Source organism: Dasypus novemcinctus, chromosome 5 (assembly GCF_030445035.2).
Source record: "Dasypus novemcinctus isolate mDasNov1 chromosome 5, mDasNov1.1.hap2, whole genome shotgun sequence".
In the NCBI taxonomy this organism is placed as follows: Eukaryota; Metazoa; Chordata; class Mammalia; order Cingulata; family Dasypodidae; genus Dasypus; species Dasypus novemcinctus.
In genome coordinates this window covers 54,663,468-54,677,016 of record NC_080677.1, presented here as the reverse complement: position 1 = coordinate 54,677,016, position 13,549 = coordinate 54,663,468, and the positions used below count along the sequence as shown (strand labels likewise).

Sequence of the window (13,549 nt, the reverse complement as noted above, 5' to 3'; positions counted from 1 at the left end):
ATGGAAAACAGCCAAAAGCTGCAAGCCAGTGGAACCAAGCCTGGAAGAGAAAGGAGAAAACACTGCTATGTGCATTGCCATGTGAAAGCAAAGTCAAGCACCAAGGACCAGCAGCCAGCCCTAGAATGCAGCAGTATTCCGGAGAAACCATAATCTCGCTGATGCCTCCAATTTGGACATCTCCTAGCCTCAAAAGTGTGAGCCAATAAGATAAATTTCTGTTGTTTAAGCGGATCCCATTGGATAGAATTGGTTTTAGCAGCCGGGAAACTAAAATAAATCTGAAACTATGTCAAAGAACCAGAAAAGTATGTATTAACACTGGCAAAAAAAAAATGTAGGTTACAAAAGTATATGACACTATGTTTCCACATATATAACATTTAAACACATGGAAAAAACACATATCATTTATGGATACACACTTATGTGTCGGAGAAGTATATAGAAATGCATAAAATGATAAATCTAATTCAGGATAATAGCCAATGAGGGGAAAGAAAAGGGATCTGATAGATTTAAACCAAAAATATTTTAATTCTTAAACTTGATGGACATCTAGGTATTCATAATTATAATCTTTATAACTTTTCATGTCTTAAATATTGGATGAGAATTTTTGTTTGAAGCAGCTGTAGTGCAGTGGGCTGGGGAGTTACCTTGGCAGCCCTCGGGGCGTCGCTGCGGCTGTGGGCCGCCCTGCTCGGGCTGGGCTGCGCCTGCCGGGCCTCGGGCGCCTGAGAAGCCGCTGCCGGTGGTGATCTACACCATGAGGAACAAGCTCATCGCTTGCCTCGATTTATTCAAAGCTTTTCCAGCAGCTTCCAAGAGAACCAATGGAATGGAGACGGTCCTGTGGCCGTGCTCCGAAGATGATTCGCCTGGAGTCCGGTTTTGTACAGTTCAAAGAGGAATTGCTGCCCAGAGAAGGAAACGAAGCTCTGCTCACCCTCCCTTTTCTTCATATTTATTGGACAGAATGCTGTGATAATGAAGTGTATAAAACTACAGCAAAAGATGACCTCACCAAATGGCAGAATGTTCAGAAAGCCTAGAACTCTCAGGGCTGGTTAATAGAGGAAGTGGAAAATGATGCCAAGAAAAAAAACAAAAAACAACCACACCCACAAAAAAAGCAACAAAACCCCAACATCCTTCCCCGAACTTCTACTGTGGACAAAACAAGAAATGACATTTGTAGTAAACAGAGTGACAGGTGTGTCGTGCTCTCAGACCGCTTGAAGGGCTCTTCCCGATCTCGGGAAATCCTGGGAATGCCTTCCTGCCCAAACTCAGGACTTTGCTTCTGATGTGTTTTACCAAAAACTTCGGTAAGTTTAAAGATGACATGAGAACCCTGAGGGAACAGAAGCCTGAGCCAGGCTGGAGCTTTCGTGAATATTTCATGGTTTAGAAGAAACTTGCCTTTTCTTAGTTGGAGATGCTGCAACCGTTTGAAAACGCCCTGGCACGAACTGGACGCCCTGTTCTCTCAGTATGCCCTCAGGTTTGGAGCTGACGATAGTGTCAACTGGATGATTTTTTCCTGCCAGCCGATGGAGTTGGAACGGGCTGATCCTGAGCAGGCCCATCGACATGCAGAAGCGCGAGCTGATCCAAAGGCAGAGGTGACCCTGCTGTACCCGCACAGCTACTGTTTTCCTGCCAGTGCATCCTGCTGCTCTTCCGCAGAGGCCCTGGAAGGTGGCCGTGCGCGCCTTGGAGATGCCGTACAGCTGAGTGCAGGAGCTGCAGCTCCTGGAGCTGTCCGGTCACTCCCCAAGCCCTGGCCTCCTGGGTGTTCCTGAGCTGCCTGGAACTGCTGCAGAAGTTAGCAAGCTGCTGCGACCGGGCGCAGACCGGCTCCAACATCGCCCACCTGGCCTGCCTTTGCAATTACGCCGCGGAAAAACTCAAGTCCTTGGGCTATCCGTGTGGACTTGTGTCCGCGAAAGGCCTACCTCAGAGGACCTCAGTCGGACAGTGATCTTCTCAGGTCTGGGAGCCGAGCGGCCTGAGACAGCCAACACGGTTCAGAGTCCTTTCAAGAAACTCAGAGGCGCTATGGTCGGTAGAAGCTTTCGAAAAACTCTGCTTGGATTTGTCCCGTTACCACTGAAATGTATACAAGTATTGCGAGGACTGGATCTGCTAAGTTCGTTGGGAAGGATCTGGCAGAGTTTTTACATGTAATTAACTGATCTTGAACTTTTCTTTACATTTTAAACATTCACATGGATAATAAGAGAAGTATGTGTAGAGTTAATAAAAAGTGTATATGGAAGTGTAGATTGAACAATGTAGGATCCATGAACTAATCATATATATATATATTTTTTCAATTTAATACAAAAATCAAAAGGAGAGGTTTTCAACTCATTACACTTAACTGTTATTGGTCTTTGACGTTCTTGTATTTGATGAAAAAATGAGGAGGAGTAAATTAGTGGCAAGTAAATTGGGATATAGATTCTTAATACTTTGTTCGACAACACTCTCTGGCCTATAATGAATGCTCCTGGGGGCTGGAAACTTCAAGGCAGTCCTGAAAAGGAACCCTGAGTCAGGTCTGTGAGTGTGTGGTTAGGGATGCAGGTGGATGCTGTGCAGATGTCCACTCAGAGTCCAGTTTTGGAGGGTGATTCTGGAGAAAAGACTGAAAACTTAGCATATTTGTAGCATGTCTGATAAAATAAGCATTCCAAAGAGAAGAAACCTTGGCTGCTAATGTGATTGCTATTTCAAAGCACTGGAAATCTATGTGTATAAATTATATGGGAAAACAATATTTGTTTTAATTTTTTTCAAAATAATGTATATTTAAAATGTCTTGAATTCTGTAATGAATAAGTTATTTCATCAGCTAAGCAAAAAAAAGGCAGCAATGGGACAAGGTGAATAGCAACTCTGAACTTGAATTTATATTCAAAAAATGGCTTAAAATTTTGAGTCATACTAGTGATTTTTTCCCAATCTTTTTGTCCTTCCATATACTAACATTTTAAATTATCATCATAGAGGATTGAAATGATTCAGACACCTATCATACAGATAGTAAACATGTCCCATCGACCAATTTCTTCTTGCTTCCATTTCTGCTTGTTGAGAGGTCTGAAGCTATTCTGATTTTCGATTCTTGGTGATTATTAAGGATGATGAGGCTGTTTATAAGGAATCAATGCAAATTCTGAAAACAATTTACAAAGAAGGGTTTCAAGCATATATTGGATAATGGCAGCATTATTGAGTTAAGAATATTTAAAAGTAATTCCTTTGAAAGAATCCACACTCATTGCATGGTTTAACCATGATTCAACATATTTCCTCCAGCTCCTGGGTCTGCAATGGCCTTAGGCCCTTTGGTAATTTCTTGAGTTGCTGCAAAAGGATGGATATGGAGAGGGGGTTTGAAAATGCACTGTGCCATTTATCATAATCTGGATAATTACTGAATCAGAGTGAGCAAAGTAAGACCAACAAGTACAACTCTAAATTTTACAAATGTGCTTTCATTAGCGTCTTTTGCACATATAATTACATCTTTAAAGCCCAGGCCAAGTGCCACTTCTTTACTTATTATTCAGTAGACATCTGTTTAGGGCCAGGGAGCCTTCCATTTGCAGATGATCAAACAAAAAGTAGGATGGAAGTGCTCTCTATCCTTTATATGCCATCCTTGATGGCACTCACTATATTTTTGCTATTTGTGCACAATTCATCCTCCTATTAGACCTCGAGTGCTCTGATGCCATCCTTGTTTTACAATTTACCAGTATTCCCCCATGGTAGTTATCAAAATGTTTCACAACTACAGATGGTCAATCATTGTGTATGGAATAAATGACTTTTCCCAGCATGTTTTGTTGGAGGTAATCTAATATAGCTTCTCTCCTACTGAATTGATAAAACAAAATTATTATGCCTTAGAGTCATATTAAGAAGTTGGCATCAAAGATACTACTAAAATAGAATAATAATACAAATATCAGCCTTAAAAATTTTCCTTTGAATTATAAAACACATTTTATTATCTAATTTTAGTGAGTCATGTTTGTGGGAAAAGAGTATAAACGCAGAATAATGTATTTATCTAATAGTCAATATCTGATTAGAAGGGACAATTATCATGTTTTAGGAAAGAATATCATTTTATAATATTCCTGTAGAGAACATTTTTTAAATTCTCTAAATATATTTTTATAATTGATAATACATAGATGAACCAAATCTTTGAAATTTTCTCTATGGTTTTCATCTTTGTGTGGAAACAAATTCCAAAGATAAATATTTATTCTTATTACTTTGAAATACTTTCAAACTTACATGACAAGTACAAAAATAATACAAACCTCATATAGAGAACTCAACATTTCCCTACCCCTCCAGATATGTAGCTCTAACAATATTAACATTTTGTCACATTTGCTGTATCATACTGTCTATCTATCTATCTATCTATCTATCTATCTATCTATCTATCTATCTATCTATCTAACAATCTAACAACCCATTTTCTGAACAGTTGAGTGTAGATTGTATACTTCATGCTCTTTGAAAACAACACTACCATGTACATTTCTTAAAAACGGATTTATTTATGTATCCAACTTCAGTGCAGTTATCAAGTTCAAGAAATTTAATGCTGATACAGCATACAGTCTGTAAAGCATACAGTCTATATTCAAATTTTTCATATGTCCCAATAATGTCCCTTTGAGACTTTTCTCTTCCCTTACTAGATCACATCCAGGGTCATGTATTGCATTTAATTGTCAATGACTCTTTAATTGCTCTTTCTTTTTTTTTAATTGTGGGAGCATATATACATTAACTCTCCCATCTCAACCCCCCTCAAGCATACCATTCAATGGTATTAATCACATTCACAATATTGCAGTACCCCTGTCACCTCCCATTACCAAAACTTTCCCATCTCCTCAAACAGCAACCCTACACCCATTATGCATTAATTCCCCATTCCCCCTGCCCCTTGTCCCTGGCAACTTGCACTCTAATTTCAATCTCTACTTTGCATATTCTCCAATATTTTCTTTGTAGTTACCCTTCAGCTTAATTTAACATCCTAAATCTATCAATCTCATTTGCTTTGATACCAACTTAAGTTCAACGGTACACATAAACTATGTTCCTATATTCTTCAGCCCCCCACCTTTATGAAGCTCTTTTCACAAAGTGCATGTTTATACATTATGATTCTCAAACCACTGATTTTTCATTACATTTCATGCATTTGCCTTTTAGATATGTAGGATGTAAAATGTGGAGCTACAAACCAAAAATACAATGGTACTGGCATTTATATTGATCCCTTTTGATACCCTCAGCAGAGATCTTTATTTCTTCATGCAGCTTTGCTTTATTGTCTGTTGTCCTTTCTTTTCAACCTGAAAAACTCTGTTCAGCATCTGTTCAGTAAGCAGTGATTTAGTGATGACAAACTCCCTCGGCTTTTGTTTATCTGGGAATGTCTTAAACTCTCCCTCATTCTTGGAGACTTAGCAGCTAAAGGCTACAAAAGACTGATTTTTTTGTATCCTTGATGAGGCAACAACATAAATAAATGAAATAGAATAGACTGGTGAGTGGTTCTTAAATACTAAATGTATATAAATAATTTTCTATGTGTATAAAAATTCAGATTCCTCTACCACCAGAGATTCTGATTCAGATATCAGATAAAGTTTCTAGATAGCATAGAGAAACAAGATTTGAAGTGGGAAAGCAATTTCCCCTGAATAATCTTAATCCTGGGAACTCATTGTCTATAGACTCAGAGCACTCACTGAAATTTTTTCATCTCCATCTCATCCTCTATTAAAAGCTACAATCTCTTTCTGTCTCTACGGAAGTTTGTACATCTTACCTTATAGCACTTCATGGGTTCATCCTGTCTTTATTATTAGATACCAGACTTTTTTCCCTGTTAAAAAAATTTTTTTAAATCTTATATTATTAAAGAAGGTTTAGATTACATAAATGTTATATTATAGGAGATTCCTATATACCCCACCATTCCCCCTCCCATATTTTCCCACATTAACAACATCTTTCATTAGTGTGGCACATTTGTTACAATTGATGAACACATATTGAAGCATTGCTACTAACCATGAACTATAGTTTACATTATAGTTTACATTTTGCCTGCACAATTTTATAGGTTTTGACAAAATGTATAATGGCCTCTATCTGTCATTGCAATACTATATAGGACAATTCAATGTCCCCAAACTGCCCCCATGTTACACCTATTCTTCTCTCTCCCCTTAAAACCCCTGGTGGCCACTGCTTTTATATCAATGACACAATTCTTCCCTTGCTATAATAATAATAAGTCTACATTAGTCCAAATTTGCCTTCTCCCCTTAAATTTGTTCATTCCTCAATCTTGAGTATTTAGAGATGGTGATGCCCACTCTGATTCCATTTAAGAGGGGGCTTAGATCTCATGGGGTAGATGGATGGACCTGTTTTTCTTGCAGTTGTAGATGCTCTCTGTTTTTTGGAATGGGCATTGTGCATCAGCATCCTTTTGTTAGTTGTCTTGGGGAAGTCCAATGAACTGGAGAGCAGGCATCAGCTGCAATTCTGCTGAGATTCAGGGCTCAACCAGCAAATGAACAGACCGAAGATTTAAGTCACTGGGACATATATTTAACAAGTATAATGCTAATTATAGGTTCAAATAAAAGGGGTGGAAGACCACATGTAGGGAAATTATAAATGAGTCTAAATCTGTTACATTGGGGAGCATAATATTCCAAAGTAAGGCCCACTGACAGGGTGCTGAATTCCTGAGATTGTCTGCCCTGCCTATAGTGTCTAGATGTCTCTAGAGCCCTCACAAGCCCTGCTATTTGAGGCTTACTGTGTCAGTCAATGAGATCCTGCTGAGATATACATAAGCATAAACTTTGGAATAACCTGCTGACTCACTTTGAAATACCCACAAAAAATCATTTGCATTTAATATATTCCCCTATTGGTCAAGGTCTTTTTCCAGATGCATTGCTACTCAGAGCTTGGTAATAATCCCTTGGTGCCAAGGAGGCTTATCCCCAGAAGTCATGTCCCATGCTAGGGGGAAGATAGTGTGTTTATATGCTGAGTTTGGCTTAGAGAGTGGCCACATTTGAGTAACAAGGATGCTTTCAGGAGGTAACTCTTAGGTAGTATATAATAATACTAGGCTAAGTTTCAATTTCTCAAAAGCAAGGTTCATGAGTACAACCATCTTTACCAATGGCCTGGCGTAATTGTCTGTCCTCCTTCTTTGGGCACTGCCCATATACTTGGGGAATTCTTGCCACTCTATTAGAGAATGTAGTAGGACTTTCCAGGATGGGAATTCAATATTCTTTTGGTTATTGTGTGGGTCTCTGTGGGGAGCCTCCCGCTATTTACAGCCTCCTACAGCATGGCGGATTTCACAACTACTACAGCCCTGCCCCGCCACTTCCTTCTTCTTCTTCTTTGTTTCTTTGTTCTCCCCTTCCTGCCACAACTCTGGTAACCACAGCAGCATGCATGTGCAAGGTGTGAAACTCTGCAGACCCGGCACGAACTTTGAGCCAATCCCGTCCTTGAACGTCTGCCACCCGCAAAACCAGCCTATCACCTATGGACACGTTCCCTTCCCTCAGTATATATTCCCATGTTCTACCCCCAATAAACAAGGCTTGATCAGAATCCTGTCTTGCCTCCATTCTTCTCGTCTCCTGCCCCCTACCCCCACTTCTTCCCACAGGCCCTTGGAATCTGCCCCCGCCAGTTTCGGACAGGTCTCCACCCACCAAGACTACACCCCCATGTCCACTAGAACATATTCACATGCCATAGAGGCATGGCCTGGGTGTACTCCTCCCCACACTTCCCCCCAAAACCAATACCATGCAGCAGTGATCCCCCCTTGCCACAGTTGTGACCCTTCTGCAATCCAAAAACCTCCCCCAAAACGAAGGCAAAAACTAAATGAAAAAAATAATAAAATAATAAGAAAAAAATAAAATACAAAATTAAAATTTTTTTTTTCATTGTGTTTTTCATCACTGTAAGATCTGGTATCTTTTATATACAATGACAAATTCTTCCATATATTTCCTCAGTCTCCTTTTTTTCCTTTATCTTCAAAGAAGCTTTAGGTTACAAAAAAGTCACATAGAAAACACAGAGGATTCTCATATACCCAAACCCCTCTCCCTCTCCACTCTCCCCTATTATTAACATTTTACATGTATGGTACATTTGTTACAATTGATGTACAAATTTTGAATCATTGCTACTAAACGTCATCAATGGTTTACATTATGGTTCACATTTTGCACCATACACTTTTATAGGTTTTGACAAAACTTAAAATGGCCTGTATCCATTATTGTAAGATCAGGCAGAACAATTCCTTTGCCCTAAAAATGCCGTATGTTCCATCTCTTCTATTTCCAGCCTCACTCCCCCACTCCCCGAACCTATGGTAACCACCAAATTTCAGTTTTTAAAGAATAAGCGTCATGGTTACATGCGATATCATTGAAGGCTTGACATATTGATCTGTTTTCTTTTATTAGGCACTGCCTATGTTCTTGAGAGATTCTTGTCCCTCTAATTGAGAACAAAGCAGGGCTCCCCAGGATGGGAGTTTAATATTTCTTGTTTATTGTGTGGGTCTTCACCCACTGAGATTACACACTATGATAAGATGAATACTTTCATGTTCCATAGAGGCATGCACTAGGTGCGCCTTATCCTGCATATCCTGTCACCTCCAGCACCCTGCACCAGTAACCCTTCCCTGCCTTATTTGCTAAAAGAACATTCCCACCATTGTAGTTTTAACCACAGACCTGCAAATCCCCAGAATTCACCTGCTTCTTCCTCCAACCCTCCCTCCAGTTCCTTGGACAGTCCAACCCAACGGCCCCCACCTTACTCATCCTCACATTCCGGCACCATTGAACCCAATTGCATCACTGCACCACTATCACTCGCATCCACTGACCAAGCACCCCCTTCCACCTTATCATAGATTTTGCCCATATTGAGCATTAGCTCACTATCCTCTACTCCCTGTCTTCTGATAACCTATCTTCCAGACTCTAGTTCTGTGAGTCTGTTCAATTTACTTAAGTCATATCAGTGAGGTCACTTAAGATTTGTCCTTCAGTGACTAGCTTACTTCATTCAACATAGGTCTTCAAGATTTCATCCCTGTTGTCCAGGAGTGTTAATACTGCATTCCTTCTTACAGTTGAGTAATATTCCATTGTATGTATAATACTATTAATTTACTTATCCATTCTTCTTTTGTTGGACACTTGGGTTTCTTCCAACTTTTGGTAATAGTGAATAATGCCACTATGAATCTTGGTGTGCATATATCTGTTCGTGACCCTGCTATTAATTCTTCTGGCTATATACACAGAAGTGGTATTGCTGGATCATACGGCAATTCTGTAGTTAGCTTCCTGAAGAACCACCAAGTGTTCTCCACAATGATTGCAACATTGTACATTCCCACCAGCATTTGATGAGTATTCCTTTTCCTCCACATCCTCTCCAGCACTTGCAGTCCTCTGTTCTTTTAATAGCCACCAATCTAATGGGTGTAAGATGATATCTTATTGTAGTTTTGATTTGTATTTCCCTAAAAGCTAGTGATGTTCAGCTTCTTTTCATGTACTTTTTAGCCATCTGTATTTCTTCTTTGGAGAAGTATCTAGTAAAATCTCTTGCTCATTTTTTTTTCATTTAAAAATTTTATTGAAGTATATCACTCATACATAAACATACATAAACAATAAGTGTATAGTAAAAGTTGTGAACTTGTAAAACAAACATGCCTAACATCATACAGGGCACTTGTACCTCACCCTACCACCAATATCTTGTGCTGTTGTGAAACATTTTTAACAAATGGTGAAAGAGCATCCTCACAGTATTACTACTAACCAGAGTATTTAAATTTGGTGTATTTCCCCCCAAAACAACCTATTATTATTATTTTTTATATCTTTCATACACAAACATATATAAACAATAAGTGTGTAGTACAAGTTGTGGACTTATAAAGCAAATATGCATAACATCATACAGAGGACCCATATACCGACCTACCACCAACACCCTTGCATTGTTGTGAGACATTTTTACAAATTATGAAACAATATGGTTAAAATCTTACAATCAACTAGAGTCCATATCTTACATTTGGTGTATTTCCCTCCCAACCCACCCTATTGCTATTTTTAAAAAAATATTTTTATTACAGAAATTGTGGCCTTACAAAACAAACATGCACATGTACAGAATCCCCATACAGCACTCCTCCATCAACACACCACACTGTGGTGGACCATTTGTTACAGATTATGAAATAATATCATCAGACTATTATCATTAACCATGATCCATAGCATACATTTGGCACATTTTTACCATACTCTTCCATTATCAACAAAGTACATCTTTGGCATAGATGCATGAATATTGCACTATTGCTGTTAACCACAGCCCATAGGTTGCTCCAGATGTATTTTTCCTGTGCTTCTCCACATTCCCACCACCCTGAAATAGTGACATACATCTGTTTTAGCTAACAAAGGACACTCTTGCATCTGTACCTACAACCACAATTCTCACTCACCTCTGGGTTACTGTGCTATTCAGTCCTTAGATTATTCTCTAGCTTTCTTTACATTGACATTTACATCCTTAGATTACCCTTTCCACCCACATTCCCATTTATAAACCAGCTGTTACTCACTATAATGTATTACCATCAACTCTATACATTTCCACACTTTTACAGGCAAGTTTATTAAAACTTCTACATACATTAAGCATCAGTAGTCCATCTCAGTCTTGCTCTTATCTCCTTTAAGAATCCATCACCTATCACCAGGTCTTGAAGACGCCCTCCCACATCCTCCCCTATAAGCTCCATGGTTCCTGCTCCCACATTTAGGTCTTTGATCCACTTTGAGTTCATTTTTGTATAAGGTGTGAGATCGGGGTCCTCTTTCTTTTGGCAATGGGCATCCAGTTCTCCCAGCACCATTTGTTGAATGGACTGTTCTGCCCAAGTTGGGTGGTTTTTACAGGCTTGTCAAAAATCACTTGACCATAGATGTTAGGGTCTGTTTCTGTAACATCAGTTTGGTTCCATTGGTCTGTGTGTCTGTCTTTATGCCAGTATTATGCTGTTTTTTACCACTGTAACAAGGTAATATGATTTAAAATCCAGATATGAGAGTCCTCCAACTTTGCTTTTTCTTTTTAAGATGTTTCTGTCTATTCAGGACCCCTTATCCTCCCAAATAAATTTGATAATTGTGTTTTCCATTTATTTTTAAAAATGCTGGTGGAATTTTTATCAGAATTGCCTTGAATTTATATATCAATTTCAGTAGAATTGACATCATAATGATATTTAATCCTTCAACCCATGAACATGGAATGTTCTTCCAATTATTTAGGTCTTTTCAAAATTTCTTTTAACAATGCCTTGTAGTTTTCTGAATACAGTGCTTTATATCCTTGGTTAAGTTTATTCCTAAATATTTGATTCTTTTAGTCGCTATTATAAATAGAATTTTTTCCCTGACTTCCTCCTCAGATTGCACATTACTAGTGTCTTTAAAGTTTCTTTCATCTAAGTATAGCTATTCTGGCTTTTTTTTTCCTTCTGTTACTACATGCATAGAATACCTTTTTCCAGCCTTTCATTTTCAATCTATTGGTATCTTTGGGTCTAAGGCGAGTCTCTTGCAGACAGCATATAGACAGCTCATATTTTCTTATCCATTCTGCCAGTCTGTGTCTTTTGATTGGGGAATTTAATCCATTAACATTCAGTGTTACTACTGTAAAGGCAGTTCTTATTTTCCCATCTTGACTTTTGGGTTTTATCTGTCATATTTTATTTTCACCATTCTTTTGAGACTTTTAGTTACTTTTACTGACATAATATTCATTTTTAGACCTTCTTCCAAGCCTCTCTCTCTCCTGTCTTTTCTTTTTCCAGACTGTAGCACACCCTTTAGTATTTCCTGCAAGGACAATCTCTTTGTTATAAACTCTTTCCATTTCTGTTTATCTGTGAATATTCTAAAGTTGCCCTCATTTTTGAAAGACAGTCTTGCAGGAAATAAGATTCTTGGCTAGAAGTTCTTCTCCTGCTGTATTGTAAATATATCATACCACTATCTTCTTGCCTCCATGATTTCTGATGAAAAACCTGCACTTAATCTTATTGGGTATCCCTTATAGATTACGCATTACTTTTCTTTTGCTGCTCTCAGAATTCTTTCTTTGTCTTTGGCATTTGACATTCTGATTAATTAGTATGTGTCTCAGAGTTGGTCTATTTGGATTTATTTGGGTGTCAATATGTTGTACTTCTTGGACATGGATATCTATATCCTTCAAATGTGAAATTTTCTACCATTATTTCTTCAAATATTCCTTCTGCCATTTGTCCTTTCTCTTCTCCTTCTTGAATACCCATGACATGCACATCTCTTGCTGTCATTTAGTTCCCTGAGACCTAGTTCAATTTTTTTCCATTCTTTTCTTCCTCAGTTCTTTTGTATGTTCATTTTCAGAGACCATGTTTTCAAGGTCAGCAATCCTTCCTTCTGCCTCCTCAAGTCTGCTTTTAATTTTGTTTATTGTGCCTTTCATTTCTATAAGATCTGCTGTTTTTCTATGTATACTTTCAAATTCTTCTTTGTGCTCATTCAATGTCTTCTTAACATCCTTAGCCTTCCCATTGAATTCATTAAGGGATGTGTTTGACCATCTATGATTAATTGTTTCAACTCTTTTATGTCATCTGGAGGCTTATCTTGTTCCTTGGACTGGGCTATATCTTACTGTTTCTTGATGTTGATTGTAATTTTTTGTTGGTGTATTGACATCTGGTTTGTTAGATGTATTTACTCTGGGTGTAGTTTCTCTCTTTAGCTTAGGGTTTTCTTGCCCTTTCTTCCTTGCTGGTTGTGTATTAGGAGCTTAGGATGTAGTTGGTGCTGTAAGCTGTGGTGTCCTACATTGCCACAGGGACTGATGAAGCTTCTCCCGGTTTTCTCCTTTGCCAGGGATAGGGACAGAACCATAACCATGCACAATAATCCAAGCTGTGCAGGCCTAGTGTCTATTTGCCTGGAGGGATTGGTGAAGCTTTATGCCCCTTCTTCCCCTGCCTGGGATGGGGATGGAGCTGCAGGTGTGGGCAGCAATCTGTATGTGCCATGCAGATACAAAATGACCACAGTTGCCTTGTAGACTTCTGACTATTCAGTTTTGTCAGCCAGGTGTACCAGCAGTTACCCAGAGAGGCTGGTGCAGGGCCTGCCATCTTCCTCCCTGACAGAGGTGGTGCTGAAGCCTCGGCCAGGGCTATACTCCAATCTAGATGGAAAGAAGCTGGTCCCTACTGTTACTGTGATATTCAATCAGACTGGCTTCCCCTCATGCTAGGGGCAGAGTCGAAACATCAGCTACTGACCTCTTTATGACTTGGACAGGTTCA

General features: G+C 38.9%; 1 pseudogene; it reads left to right on the top strand.

Annotated features, from left to right (window-relative positions):
* LOC101420756 (trafficking protein particle complex subunit 10-like) lies at positions 1-2,201 on the top strand (annotated as a pseudogene).
* Positions 2,202-13,549: the final 11,348 nt, after the last annotated feature.